General features: G+C 41.5%; 1 pseudogene; it reads right to left on the bottom strand.

The window, feature by feature from the left end:
* Positions 1-3,817: 3,817 nt before the first annotated feature.
* Positions 3,818-5,060, bottom strand: LOC109570301 (histone H2B type 1-C/E/F/G/I-like; annotated as a pseudogene).
* Positions 5,061-13,575: the final 8,515 nt, after the last annotated feature.

Genomic DNA, 13,575 nt, shown 5'->3' with positions numbered 1-13,575 from the left:
TATTGCTGAAGCCTGGCTTGGAGAATTTTGAACATTACTTTACTAGCGTGTGAGATGAGTGCAACTGTGTGGTAGTTTGAGCATTCTTTGGCATTGCCTTTCTTTGGGATTGGAATGAAAACTGAACTTTTCCAGTCCTGTGGCCACTGCTGAGTTTCCAAATTTGCTGGCATATTGAGAGCAGCACTTTCACAGCATCATCTTTCAGGATTTGAAATAGCTCCACTGGAATCCATCACCTCCACTAGCTTTGTTCATAGTGATGCTTTCTAAGGCCCACTTGACTTCACATTCCAGGATGTCTGGCTCTAGGTCAGTGATCACACCATCGTGATTGTCTTGGTACATGGTTTTGTACAGTTCTTCTGTGTATTCTTGCCATCTCTTCTTAATATCTTCTGCTTCTGTTAGGTCCATACCATTTCTGTCCTTTATCGAGCCCAACTTTGCATGAAATGTTCCCTTGGTATCTCTAATTTTCTTGAAGAGATCTCTAGTCTTTCCCATTCTGTTGTTTTCCTCTATTTCTTTGTATTGATTGCTGAGGAAGGCTTTCTTATCTCTCCTTGCTATTCTTTGGAACTCTGCATTCAGATGTTTATATCTCCTTTTCTCCTTTGCTTTTCTCTTCTCTTCTTTTCACAACTATTTGTAAGGCCTCCCCAGACAGCCATTTTCCTTTTTTGCATTTCTTTTCCATGGGGATGGTCTTGATCCCTTTCTCCTGTACAATGTCACAAACCTCCATCCATCGTTCATCAGGCACTCTATCTATCAGTTCTAGGCCCTTAAATCTATTTCTCACTTCCACTGTATAATCATAAGGGATTTGATTTAGGTCATACCTGAATGGTCTAGTGGTTTTCCCTACTTTCTTCAATTTAAGTCTGAATTTGGCAATAAGGAGTTCATGATCTGAGCCACAGTCAGCTCCTGGTCTTGTTTTTGCTGACTGTATAGAGCTTCTCCATCTTTGGCCGCAAAGAATATAATCAATCTGATTTCGGTGTTGACCGTCTGATGATGTCCATGTATAGAGTCTTCTCTTGCGTTGTTGGAAGAGGGTGTTTGCTATGACCGGTGCATTTTCTTGGTAAAACTCTATTAGTCTTTGCCCTGCTTCATTCCATATTCCAAGGCCAAATTTGCCTGTTACTCCAGGTGTTTCTTGACTTCTACTTTTGCATTCCAGTCCCCTATAATGAAAAGGACATCTTTTTTGGGTGTTAGTTCTAAAAGGTCTTGTAGGTCTTCATAGAACCATTCAACTTCAGCTTCTTCAGCGTTACTGGTTGGGGCATAGACTTGGATTACTGTGATATTGAATGGTTTGCCTTGAAAATGAACAGAGATCATTCTGTCGTTTTTGAGACTGCATCCAAGTAGTGCATTTCAGACTCTTTTATTGACCATGATGGCTACTCCATTTCTTCTGAGGGATTCCTGCCCACAGTAGTAGATATAATGGTCATCTGAGTTAAATTCACTCATTCCAGTCCATTTTAGTTCGCTGATTCCTAGAATGTCGACGTTCACTCTTGCCATCTCCTGTTTGACCACTTCCAATTTGCCTTGATTCATGGACCTGACATTCCAGGTTCCTATGCAATATTGCTCTTTACAGCATCGGACCTTGCTTCTACCACCAGTCACATCCACAACTGGGTATTGTTTTTGCTTTGGCTCCATCCCTTCATTCTTTCTGGAGTTATTTCTCCACTGATCTCCAGTAGCATATTGGGCACCTACTGACTGGGGAGTTCCCTTTCAGTATCCTATCATTTTGCCTTTTCATACTGTTCATGGGGTTCTCAAGGCAAGAATACTGAAGTGGTTTGCCATTCCCTTCTCCAGTGGACCACATTGTGTCAGATCTCTCCACCATGCCCACCTGTCTTGGGTGGCCCCACAGGCCAGGCTTAGTTTCACTGAGTTAGACAAGGCTGTGGTCCTAGTGTGATTAGATTGACTAGTTTCCTGTGATTATGGTTTCAGTGTGTCTGCACTCTGATGCCCTCTCGCAACTCTTACTGTCTTACTTGTGTTTCTCTTACCTTGGACGTGGGGTATCTATTCATGGGTGCTCCAGCAAAATGCAGCCGCTGCTCCTAACCTTGGATGAGGGGTATCTCTTCACCACCGCCCCTCCTGACCTTGAACGTGGAGTGGCTCCTAGAGGCTGAGTTTTCAGCATGAACTTCACAGAAGATGTCATTGTTGTTTAGTCACTAAGTCTTGTATGACTCTTTGTACCCCATGGACTGTAGCCCACCAGCCTCTTCTGTCCATGGAATTCTCCAGGCAAGAATACTGGAGTGGGTTGCCATTCCCTTCTTCAGGGGATCTACCCAACCCAGTGATCGAACCCTCATCTCATGCATTGGCAGGAATGTTCTTTACCACTGTGCCACTGGGGAAGCCACAGAAGACAGTTCCACTCATTTATTCAGTAAATATTTATTGAAATATGTAGCACTTGAAATACTGACAAATGCTAATAAATGATAAATCTGGTTGGATTGTGAGCCTGTTAATTCCTCTGGTGAATATTAAAGGAAAATAGCTTTATGCTGATGCTGAAGTTCCAATACTTTGGCCACCTGATGCAAAGAGCCAACTCATTGGAAAAGACCCTGATGCTGGGAAAGATTGAAGGCAGATTCTTTACCAACTGAGCTATTGGGGAAGCCACCATAGTAGGAATCTTACTCACAAGCCAGCTATATGTCTTTCTGTTCAACTGTTTTGAAAATGAATTGCTTCTGTATTTCTTATAATTTCTCCTTTGATAGAAAAGACCATATACCATATCTTTCCTACATGATCATGCATAACTCTTTAACTCTTTTCTGTATTTTTCTTTTATTCATCACACCATCTATTGAAAACACATCTTTGTTTCCTTAAAGTTTTTTTCCACATTGAGGTATTTGCTGACAAATTTGTAACAGATGTAATAGCTTATTTATGTTAAACCTAGGCACAATGAAAGTTTTATACTTAATATTATATTTAATATGTTGATGATTCAAGACATGTCTATATTATTATTAGATCCATCAAACATTAATATCAGGTACTAATGTAATATTACATTTTCCAGTTCATGTGAAATGGAAACTCATTTAACTTGATCTCTCTTGTATTTAGAATGTTTTTGGTTTAAAAGTGCTTATTACTATAATTTAGGCCAATTAAATAGAGTTATTTTTACAATCAACCAGGGCAATATTTCCCAAAAAAGAGATATACATAAACATACAACAAGGCCCCAGTTCTTACTTCGACTTCAGTTCTGAGTCAGGTACAGCAATGTAAAACCCATTAGCTTACAAAAGAGGTGGATTAAAAGTGGGCTTCTCACAGATGAAACAAGTCAGGCTTACTTGGCTAGGTGGCAAAATATTAATATTTGCAGAAAAATCAATTTCTAATTACATAGGACATGCCAGCTTCTAATTACCTTCAGTTGAGTTCAGTCCCTCAGTCATGTCCGACTCTGTGACCCCATGGACTGCAGCACGTCAGGCTTCCCTGTGCATCACCAACTCCTGGAGTTTACTCAAACTCATGTCCATTGAGTCAGTGATGCCATGCAACCATCTCATTCTCTGTTGTCCCCTTCTCCTCCTGCCCTCAATCTTTCCAGCATCAGGGTCTTTTCAAATGAGTCAGCTCTTCGCATCAGGCGGCCAAAGTATTGGAGTTTCAGCTTCAACATCAGTCCTTCCAATAAATATTCAGGATTGATTTCCTTTAGGATGGACTGTTTGGATCTCCTTGCAGTCCAAGGGACTCTCAAGAGTCTTCTCCAACACCATCATTCAAAAGCATCAATTCTTCGGCACTCAGCTTTCTTTATAGTCCAACTCTCACATCCATACATGACTATTGGAAAAATCAGAGCTTTGGCTAGACCGATCTTTATTGGCAAAGTAATGTCTCTGCTTCTTAATATGTTATCTAGGTTGGTCATAGCTTTTCTCCCAAGGAGTAAGCATCTTTTAATTTCATGGCTTCAGTCACCATCTGCAATGATTTTGTAGCCCAAAAATATAAAGTCTGCCACTATTTCCACTGTTTCTCCATCTATTTGCCATGACGTGATGGGACTGGATGCTATGATCTTCGTTTTCTGAATGTTAGGCTTTAAACCAACTTTTTCACTCTCCTCTTTCACTTTCATCAAGGGGCTCTTTAGTTCTTCTTCACTTTCTGCCATAAGGGTGGTGTCATCTGCATAGCTGAGGTTATTGATATTTCTGCCGGCAATCTTGATTCCAGCTTGTGCTTCCTCCAGCCCTGCGTTTCTCATGATGTACTCTGCATAGAAGTTAAATAAACAGGGTGACAATAGACAGCCTTGACGTACTCCTTTTCCTATTTGGAACCAGCCTGTTGTTCCATGTCCACTTCTAACTGTTGCTTCCTGACCTGCATACAGGTTTCTCAAGAGGCCAGTCAGGTGATCTGGTATTCCCATCTCTTTCAGAATTTTCCACAGTTTATTGTGATCCACACAGTCAAAGTGAAAGTGAAGTCGCTCAGTCGTGTCCAATTCTTAGCGACCCCATGGACTGCAGTCCACCAGGCTCCTCCATCCGTGGGATTTTCCAGGCAAGAGTACTGGAGCGGGGTGCCATTGCCTTCTCCGTTAACAGCGGCTAGGCATATTATATTTACTTGGAGCTGGTATACTTGGTGACAGCCTTAGTGCCCTCAGACACAGCGTGCTTGGCCAGCTCCCCAGGTAGCAGCAAGCCCACGGCGGTCTGGGTCTCCCTGGATGTGATAGTCGAGTGCTTGTTGTAATGCGCCAGGCACTATGCCTCGCCAGCAATGCGCTTGAAAATGTCATTGACGAAAGAGTTCGTGATTCCCATGGCCTTGGACAATATGCTGGTGTCCAGATGGACTTGCTTCAGTACCTTGTACACGTTCACGGAGTAGCTCTCCTTGCGGCTGCACTTGCGCATCTTGCCATCCTTCTTCTGGGCCTTGGTCACAGCTTTTTTAGAGCCCTTTTTAGGGGCAGGAGCCGACTTAGCCGCTTCAGGCATGTCTATAATGACAACATCCAACAACACAGAAATATCGTGAAACACAGTCAAAGGCTTTGGCATAGTCGATAAAGCATAAATAGATGTTTTTCTGGAACTCTCTTGCTTTTTATGATCCAGGGGATGTTGGCAATTTGATTCTTAGGTTCCTCTGTGCCTTTTCTAAAACCAATGCCAAAAAATGCTCAAACTACTTCACAATTGCACTCATCTCACATGCTAGAGAGGTAATGTTCAAAATTCTCCAAGCCAGAGTTCACGGATTGTTGAAATCTGGCTTGGAGAATTTGGTGCATTACTTCACTAGCATGTGAGATGAGTGCAATTGTGCGGTAATCTGAGCATTCTTTGGCATTGCCTTTCTTTGGGATTAGAATGAAAATTGACCTTTTCCAGTCCTGTGCCTCTACTCTTTGGTAGAGTCAGAGGGATAGAAGTAATGAGGAACTAAATTCAAAAGCCACAATTGCACTCATCTCACATGCTAGTAAAGTAATGCTCAAAATTCTCCAAGCCAGGCTTCAGCAATATGTGAACTGTGAACTTCCAGATGTTTTAACTGGTTTTAGAAAAGACAGAGGAACCAGAGATCAAATTGCCAACATTGCTGGATCATCAAAAATGCAAGAGTTCCAGAAAAACATCTATTTCTGCTTCATTGAATATGCCAAAGTCTTTGACTGCATGGATCACAATAAACTGTGGAAAATTCTGAAAGAGATGGGAATACCAGACCACCTGACCTGCCTCTTGAGAAACCTGTATGCGGTCAGGAAGCAACAGTTAGAACTGGACATGGAACAACAGACTGGTTCCAAATAGGAAAAGGAGTACGTCAAGGCTGTCTATTGTCACCCTGTTTATTTAACTTCTATGCAGAGTGCATCATGAGAAATGCAGGGCTGGAAGAAGCACAAGCTGGAATCAAGATTGCCAGCAGAAATGTCAATAACCTCAGATATGCAGATGACATCACCCTTATGGCAGAAAGCAAAAAACTAAAGAGCCTCTTGATGAAAGTGAAAGAGGAGAGTGAAAAAGTTGGCTTAAAGCTCAACATTCAGAGAACAAAGATCATGACATCTGGTGCCATCACTTCACGGGAAATAGATGGGGAAACAGTGGAAACAGTGTCAGACTTTATTTTTCTGGGCTCCAAAATCACTGCAGATGGTGATTGCAGCTATGAAATTAAAAGACATTTACTCCTTGAAAGGAAAGTTATGACCAATCTAGACAGCATATTAAAAAGCAGAGACATTACTTTGTCCACAAAGGTGCATCTAGTCTAGGCTATGGTTTTTCCAGTGGTCATGTATGGATGTGAGAGTTGGACTGTGAAGAAGGCTGAGCACCGAAGAATTGATGCTTTAGAACTGTGGTGTTGGAGAAGACTCTTGAGAGTCCCTTGGACTGCAAGGAGATCCAACCAGTCCATCCTAAAGATCAATCCTGGGGGTTCATTGGAAGGACTGCTATTGAAGCTGAAACTCCAATACTTTGGCCACTGGATGTGAATAGCTGACTCATTGGAAAAGACCCTAATGCTGGGGAAGATTGAGGGCAGGAGGAGAAGGGGACGACAGAGGATGAGATGGTTGGATGGCATCACCGAGTCAATGGACGTGGGTTTGGGTGAACTCCGGCAGTTGATGATGGACGGGGAGGCCTGGCATACTGCGGTTCAGTGACCGAACTGAACTGAAAGTCAAAAGGCAGAACAGAGAGGGAGAGGCAGTGGGGAAGTAAAGTGAAAGGGTCTACAGTCTTGCAAAACATCTCCCAAGGAATGGCCAGCCTTTGGAAAGGGTATATTAATCTCTTCTATTTGCATGTGGGCAGGGACAAACCATCTTTCCATGAGCTGAACAAAAGCCCTTTAGTTTACAGACAAGCAGAGGGACAGGGTCCTTTTAAGCAAGCCACTGTGTATGTTTATAATAACAAAAGCAATAAAAAGCAAGTTAAAGAAACAGTTTCCATCATGGAGTCAGAATTGGCTTTTTCTCTACAACAGGACATGACTTAGCAACTGAACAACTCAATTTTATTCCCAGATGACACAGTGATAAAGATTCTGCCTGCCAATGCAGGAGACACAGGAGAGGCAGGTTTGATCCCTGGGTTGGGAAGATCCCTTGGAGGAGGAAATGGCAACCCACTTCAGTATTCTTGCCTGGAAAATTCCATGGACAGAGGAACTTGGCAGGCTGCAGTCCACGGGATCCCTAAGAGTTGGACATGACTGAGCACGCACAAAAAATGAATTTTAAGCTGAGGGTGAGTTTGGCTTTTAGTATGGTCTTATGAAAAGTTCCAGGGGGCAGTTGTATAAGTATTTGAAATTTAGATTAGAGAGTAGAGATACAGCTTTAGAGGTCAGAAACCCTGAAGCTTTTGCAGAAGCAGTTGGGAAAGATGCACACGGCTTATGAGTAGTGCTTCTGAAATTGAGCAGGACCCTGTAAGGCCCTCCCAGGTATAAAAACCTCTCTGGTGACCCAAGGACGAAAGAGCAGATAAAACCAAGGAGGATCTTGGAATGCAGGAACAGAAAAGCCAGACCCTATCATCCTTCCCTCTCCCATGTTATAACTATTAACTGATTTCAGGTTCTCCTGAGCAGTATAACCTGTCTCCCCTCCTACCCAATAGGGAGGAGATATTTGTGTTAGTCTTCCCCTCCTGCAATATATGTGCCTTATCCAATCAGCAAATGACCCACAAGACCCCCTACCCCACCCCTGTACCCTGGGTATAAAAGTGGACTAAAAAAAGGACCACTGTTCAACACTGGCTCTCCCTTGAGCTGGCCCACTGTTCTAACAGTATCTCCCACTCTAATAAACTTTATTTCCCTCTCATATCGGGAAATTCTTTACCAACCCACACCCAGACCATAACACTCTCCATGCTCCTTATTTCTTGTTTACAGGAAAAAAGGCTTCAGCCTACTTAATCTTTCCTGAGTTCTAAAGGGGGCTTCCCTGGTGACTCAGATGGCAAAGAATCTGCCTGAAATGCGGGAGTGCTGTGTGTGTGCTAAGTCACTTCAGTCATGTCCGACTCTTTGTGACCCTTTAGACTGTAGCCCACCAGGCTCCTCTGTCCATGGGATTCTCCAGGCAAGATTACTGAAGTGGGTTGCCATGCCTTCCTGCAGGGGATCTTCCAGACCCAGGAATCAAACACACATCTCTTATGTCTCCTGCATTGGCAGGCAGGTTCATTACCACTAGGGCCACCGGGGAAGCCTGCAATGCAGGAGACCCGGGTTCAATTCCACGGGGTCACAAAGAGTCAGAAATGACTGAGCAACTAACAAAAAGCAGATTCAAATAGTTCCTTACTAGGGAAGGATGTCAGAGCTATGGGAATGGAGGTCAAAGCTATAGTCAAAGCTATGGTTTTTCCAGTAGTCGTGTATGGATTGAGAGTTGGACCATAAAGCAGGCTGAGTGCCAAAGAATTGATATTTTTGAACTGTGGTGTTGGAGAAGACTCCTGAGAGTCCCTTGGAATGCAAGGAGATCCAACCAGTCCATCCTAAAGGAAATCAGTCCTTAATATTCATTGGAAGGCCTGATGCTGAAGCTGAAGCTCCAATACCTTTGCCACCTGGGATGTGAAGAACTGACTGATTTGAAAAGACCCTGATACTGGGAAGGATTGAAGATGGGAAGAGAAGGAGACAACAGAGGATGAAATGGTTGGATGACATCACCGACTTGATGGATATGAGTTCGAGCAAGCTCCGGGAGTTGGTGATGGACAGGGAAGCCTGGTGTGCTGCACTCCATGGGGTAGCAAAGTGTTGACACAACTGAGTGGAAGTGTTGGACACAACTGAGTTGAACTGAACTGAAGGGAAGGGAGGAAATGCAGAAACAAAGGAGGACCAGGGAAGAAACAATAGTGCAGTGATAAAGCAGGTCTTGGTTTCTCCTCAAGGGATATACATATTTTTGAGATCTTTGTCAGGAACAAAGGTCCCAACCCCAATAGAGAATGGCAACTTCAGGCTAAGCACAAGATTCCTGGGGAACCACCACGCTGTTGCCTCACCACCAACCAATCAGAAGAAAGTCATATGCCCTGCAGCTATCACCCCAAATTTCGCCTTTAAAAACTCTTACCCCAAATGATTGGAGAGTTTGAGGTTTTTGAGCATGAGGTTCCTGTTCTCCTTGCTTGGTCCCTGCAGTAAACCTTTCTCTGCTCCCAACTCCAATGTTTCCATTTGTTTAGCCTCCCTTTGCATTGAGCACAAGCACTTGGGTACGGCATCATTTCAATGAAAGGGAAAACATTATATGAATACAATGTCTGGATATGAGAGGAATGAGAGAAGGAGTAAATTCTTCAGATTTTATTAATAACAAGGGAATAACAAGTTATTAATAGCAAGGGAATTATTGTCCTTAGGGTACAGAGAATTTTTAGTTAGGAAAAGAGCATCTGTCATTTTTCAGATTCTGCAGCATTCAGCCTTGAAGATTTTTACCAATGATTATGAATAGTCCAAAAAAAAATGGATTGCCTTTAGCAAAATAGCCTGTGGCTCATATGGTGGAGGTTGTTTTCATCCACCACTAAAATTAACGTGAAGCATGTGTGAGAAGAGTAGAATTAATATGTGAACAAGAGAAAAAGAAACAGCTAAGAGCAAAAGCCCTTTTATGGGCTGAGGTTCTTTAAAATTTCTTTTAATTAATAAACTTTATTTTTTTAGAGCAGTGTAAGGTCATGGAAAAATTAAGCAGCAAGTACAGAGTTCCCATATACTCATGTCCCCACACATGGACAATCTGCCCCACTTTCAAAAAGTGGGAAAGGGACCCGAAGAGACATTTCTCCAAAGAAGACATACAGATGCTTAACATCACTCATTATTAGAGAAATGCAAATCAAAACTACAATGAGATACCATCTCACATCGATCAGAATGGCCATCATTAAAAAGTCTACAAACAACAAATGGTGGAGAGGGTGTGGAGAAAGGGGAACACCCTTGCATTGCTGGTGGGAATGTAGACTGATAGAGCCACTATGAAAGACGGTGTGGAGATTCCGGGAAAAGCTAGGAATAAAAGCACCATATGACCCAGCAGTCCCTTTCCTGGTCATATACCCTGAGGAAACCAAAGTTGAAAAAGACACATGTACCCCAATGTTCATTGCAGCACTATTTACAATAGCTAGAACATGGAAGCAACCTAGATGTCCATTGATAGATGAATTGATAAAGAAGCTGTGGTACGTATATACAATGGAATATTACTCAGCCATAAAAAGGAACACATTTGAATCCATTCAAATGAGGTGGATGAACCTAGAGCCTATTATACAGAGTGAAGTAAGTCAGAAAGAGAAATATAAACATCGTATACTGACACATATATATGGAGTCTAGAAAGATGATACTGATGAATTTATTTTCAGGGCAGCAATGGAGAAACAGACATAGAGAACAGACCTATGGACATGGGGGAAGGGGGGAAGGAGAAGGGGAGATGTATGGAGAGAGTAACATAGAAATGTGTGTGTGTGTCTTAGTCGCCCAGTGGTGTCTGACTCTTTGAGACCCCATGGACTGTAGCCCACCAGGCTCCTCTGTCCATGGAATTCTCCAGGCAAGAATACTGGAGTGGGTGCCATTTCCTTCTCCAACATAGAAATTTACAATACCATATGTAAAATAGATAGCCAATGGCAATTTGCTGTATGAATCAGGGTACTCAAACAGGGGCTCTATGGCAGGTTGAAGGGTGGGCTGGGGAGGGAGACGGGAGGGATATCTGGGAGGGAGGGGACATGGGTGTACTTATGGCTTATTCTTGTTGATGTGTGACAGAAAACCACAAAATTCTGTAAAGCAATTATCCTTCAATTAGAAATTTTTAAAAAATAAACTTTATTTTTTAGAGCAGTTTAAGGTTATGACAAAATTAAGCAGCAAGTACAGAGTCCCCATGTACCCATGTCCCCTCACATGGACAATCTGCCCCGGTGCCAGCGTCCCCCACCAGAGTGGCCTGTTTCTTGCAGATGATGAACTTAAACTGACACACCATCATCACCCAAAGTGGCTTTTTGTCTCATCCTCTTTACAAGGTCTTTCACAAAAGCAGAAGTTTTTAATTTTAGGGACATCTACATCATCAATCATTTCTGATTTCATGGATCATGAAAGTCTGCTGTATCTAAAAAGTCATTGCGATAACATAGGCTGCATAGATTTTCTCCTACGTCATCTTTTATATTTTTTTAGTTTTGCATTTCACATTTAACTCTACTTTGAGTCAATTTTTGTGAAGAAAACTGTGTCTAGATTTTTTCTTTCTTGCATATGGATGTTCACTTGCCCCAGTAGCATTTGTCAAAAAGACTATATTTCTCTATTATAATGCTTTTGCCAAAGATCAATTGACTCTCTTTATGGGGTCTATTCTGGGCTCTCTGTTCTATTGATCTATTTGTTTTTTTGCTATAGTGCACTGTCTTAGTGACTGTAGCTATATGCTAAGTCTTGAAGTCATTAGTATCAGTCTTACAATCTTGTTCTTCTCCTTCAATATTTAAATAGCCTGGGTCTTTTCCATTTCAAAATCTTAAGAATCAGTTTTCCTATATCCACAAGATAAATTTCTGAGATTTTGATTGAAAGTGCATTGAATCTATCAAGTTGGGAAGAACTGACAGCTTGACAATAATGAGTCTATCTATGAACGTGGAATTTCTCTAATTATTTAGTTCTTTGATTTTTTTTTTTGTCATCAGAGTTTTGTACTTTTCTTTATATAGATTTTATACATATCTTGTTATTTTGCATACTTGGAATAAATTCCACTTCATTATGGTGTATAATTTTTATACATTGTTGGATTTCTTGTTGTTGCTGTTGTTTAGTCACTAAGTCATGTCTGACTCCTTGAAATCCCATAGACTGCAGCACACAAGGTCTCCCTGTCCTTCACTGTCCCTCAGAGTTTGCTCAAACTCATGTCCATTGAGTTGATTATGCCATCTAATCATCTTATCCTCTGTCACCCCCCTTCTCCTCCTGCCTTCAATCTTTCCCCGCATTGGGTCTTTTCAAATGAGTTGGCTCTTCGCATCAGGTGGCCAAAATATTGGAGCTTCAGCTTCAGCATAAATCCTTCCAATGACTATCAGGACTGATTTCCTTTAGGATTGACTGGTTTCATCTCCTTTCAAGAGTCTTCTTGAATACCACAGTTCAAAAGCATCCATTCTTCGGCACTCAGCCTTCTTTATGGTCCAACTCTCACACTCATATATGACTACTGGAAAAATCATAGCTTTGACTATTTGGACTTTTGTCAGCAAAGTGACGTCTCTGCTTTTTAATATGCTGTCAAGGTTTGTCATAGCTTTCCTTCCAAGGAACAAGCGTCTTTTAATTTCATGGCTGCAGTCACTATCCACAGTAATTTTGGACACCAAGAAAATAAAATGTGCCATTGCTTCCACTTTTTCCCCATCTATTTGCCATGAAATGATGGGACTGGATGTCATGATCTTCATTTTTTGAATGTTGAGTTTTAAACCAGCTTTTTCACTCTCCTCTTTCATTCTCATCAAGAGGCTCTTTAGTTTCTCTTCACTTTGTGCCATTAAAGTGGTGTCGTCTGCATATCTGAGAATGTTGATATTTCTCCTGGCAATCTTGATTCCAGCCTGTGATTCATCCAGTTTGGCAATTCCCATGATATACTGTGCATATAAGTTAAACAGGGTGACAATATACAGCCTTGTCTTACTCCTTTTCCAATTTTGAACCAGTCATTCCCTGTAAGGTTATAACTATTGTTTCTTGACCTGCATATAGATTTCTCAGGAGACTGATAACCAGACCAGGTGGTCTGGTAGTCCCATCTCTTAAAGGATTTTCCACAGTTTATTTTGACCCACACAATCAAAGGCTTTCACATAGTCAGTGAAGCAGAAGTAGATGTTTTCCTGGAATTCCCTTGATTTCTCTATGACTGAATGAATGTTGGCAAATTGGTCTCTGGTTCCTCTGCCTTTTCTAAATCCAGTTTGTATATCTGGAAGTTCTCAGTTTAAGTACTGCTTGAAGTCTAGCTTGAAGGTTGTTGGATTTTGTTTGCTAATAATTTGTTGCAAAATTTTGCACCGATACTTATGAGAGATATGAGTTTGTAGTTACCTTTTCTTGTAATGTCTTTGTGTGGTTTTGGTAATAGGGTAATTCTAACTTCATGGTTAAGTTACGAATTATGCTCTCATCTTCTGTTTTGTGGAAGAGACTGTAGAGGTTTAGAATAACTTCTTCTTTAAATGTTTAGTTGAAATTAGTAATGAATCCATTTGGGCCCGGTGCTTTCTATTTTAGAAGGTTATTAATTATTAATTCAAACTCTTTAGTAGAATTCATATTGTCTAATTCTACTTGCTTGAATTTTAGTCAAAGTGTCTTTCAAAAATTGGTCCATTTCATCTAGGTTGTCAAATTTGTGGTCACAAAGTT

The sequence above is a fragment of the Bos indicus genome, chromosome 16, assembly GCF_029378745.1.
Source record: "Bos indicus isolate NIAB-ARS_2022 breed Sahiwal x Tharparkar chromosome 16, NIAB-ARS_B.indTharparkar_mat_pri_1.0, whole genome shotgun sequence".
Classification (NCBI taxonomy): domain Eukaryota; kingdom Metazoa; phylum Chordata; class Mammalia; order Artiodactyla; family Bovidae; genus Bos; species Bos indicus.
This window is presented reverse-complemented; position numbering and strand designations above follow the sequence as displayed.